This window comes from Cyprinodon variegatus, unplaced genomic scaffold (genome assembly GCF_000732505.1).
Source record: "Cyprinodon variegatus isolate N-32 unplaced genomic scaffold, C_variegatus-1.0 Scaffold53, whole genome shotgun sequence".
NCBI lineage: Eukaryota > Metazoa > Chordata > Actinopteri > Cyprinodontiformes > Cyprinodontidae > Cyprinodon > Cyprinodon variegatus.
Window position 1 is genome coordinate 163,879 of NW_015150506.1, and position 2,167 is coordinate 166,045.

A 2,167-nucleotide genomic window follows, 5' to 3' on the forward strand; every position below is an offset into this window, starting at 1 on the left:
CCCCCTTCCCAAAATTACTTAAACGGAAGGTTTTCAGATGGATACGCGGAGCAGAGCCATCTCGCGGAGTCAGGTTAGTGTTTATAAATGGTGGCACAGAAAAAAAGAATAAACACAAAAAACTGGGAAAGAGTCACTAGAATAAAGATCTTTACACACATCCATCAACGCTTCAACAGCTTTAGCTTCTGGACACCAGCATTTATACTGTACCCTGTTTTTTTGTGTTTTTTTTTTTTCATTTTTCACACAGTATGTTGGACTTTTTGACAATTTACGCACTTTGCTGGGAGGTGCTAAAGGCTTAGCCCTGTAGGCTACTTGTTTGTTTACACCCTGTGCACATGCACATCATCATCTCCATTGTTATTGTAAATATGCTTAAACATTGTGCAAATAAGAAGCAAAAAAACACAAAAATAACAAATAATAAACAAGCATGAAATCTTTCCTAAAAGCAAAAGTGAATAAGTGGTGTAAAGATGTTAAACTAAGTCAAATAACATGACTGTCTGAATGTATATAGAAGGTAATTCTGATTGACAGAGAAGATTAACAGTATGAATGTGAAGGTGGCCTTTAAAGGGGTCTTCATGGGTTCTGTTGAGTTTAGTTCACAGACACATGGTCCTGACGTTTCCCTCAGGATTCCTCATAACAGACTCTTCCAGTCACAGCCAGGTCAGGCCTGGCTGTGGTTTTTGTCACGTCTCCTGCTCCTTTCACCAGCCCCTCTTAAACCCCCCCACCGATCCCCCATTTTTGTTCTTTTTCTTTAGCAAACATGTCATATTTTACATTCCTGATGCTCATTTGAAAAACTTCTGTTTATGGAATAACTTCACATCTAAAGGATCAGACAGCTGGTAGAACTAACTCTGAGGTTAACATTAAGGTTGCTAATGTCCGAGTGACGGTTGCCTGCAACAAAAAGCCTTAAATCATTTCTCAGAAAAACTTTTCTTGTTAAGATCTGCGCTTTGTTTTTTTGTTTGAAGCTGTCAGAAGCTGAGAGGCAGCAGGAGAGCCGCTTTCTCCAGCGCAGCCCTGTGATCCTTATAAAAGTCTAATTGTTCTGGTGTAAACAGTGCTGTCCCTGATCTGCAGATCAAGCTACGCTCTGCTGCCCTGCACAGAGAGTCTGCACCCTATATGGTCAGCATAGTAAAAACACTCAGGGTTAGGACCCCAAACAGATTATTCACGAGGAGCCTTTGTTTATGAAACTGTCGACGTCACTACGTCTCACATTTTTGTGAAGGTTCCTGTCCTTTGCTGGAAAGCAGCTGCACAGAACGCAGAAAACCTAAACAGGCAGCTAGCACTCGCCACCCAGATTTATAAGCATATCTCAGTGTTATAAACCCCTTATGATCAATATATCACAGAACAGATTAGCGCTGACGTTCATTAAAAATGTCACACATTCCTCTCCCACTGTGAGATCTCTGCAGACCAGCAGATGTTGCTCAACATCAGTTTACATCAGCTGTTAGCCTGATTGCACGTTTATATAGGTTCCTTTTTTTTTTTTTACATGTTTTCCCAATAATGAAGGAAATTTACTGGCATACTAACACCTCAGCGCTGCTGTAAATCAGCCATGAATACGACACAGAGCAGAATACGCAGCCTTGCTCCGTAGAGTTTAGAGCGACTAGACACACAGACGGTGTTTGGGTTGGTTTGTTAATGCGTTACCCAGCTGCACCCTCTGCTATTAAGGACCTAAGTTCATCTGTTTGAAAATTCTTTGGGTTTTTAGGCATTTTCAGCTGTGTTATTATCTACTTGTGGCAGAGGTTTACATTCAACCGGCTAAGAAATCAAACTGGTTTGACAGATTATTTGAAAAAATGCTGCAGTGTTTATTAAAAGATACATGATGAATATATTTGATATCATTTCTTTTAACTTTTCTGAGGGTTTGTTAAGCTTTTTTTCCACAACATTTGGCAAACAACATGTTTGAGCTGTTAGTAGACACAGGCCCATTCCCAAACTGGCCCCCAAGCACTGCCCCTTAGCACTAACTGTCAGTTTGTGTGTTCCCGCTGACAGTCCTACATATTAAGTGCCATCCCAAACCACGTAATGGGTAGAGGGATGGGACAGTTCGGCCCTTTAATATTTGAATTTGTTAGCAAGTGTAACAGTGTCCTGCTGA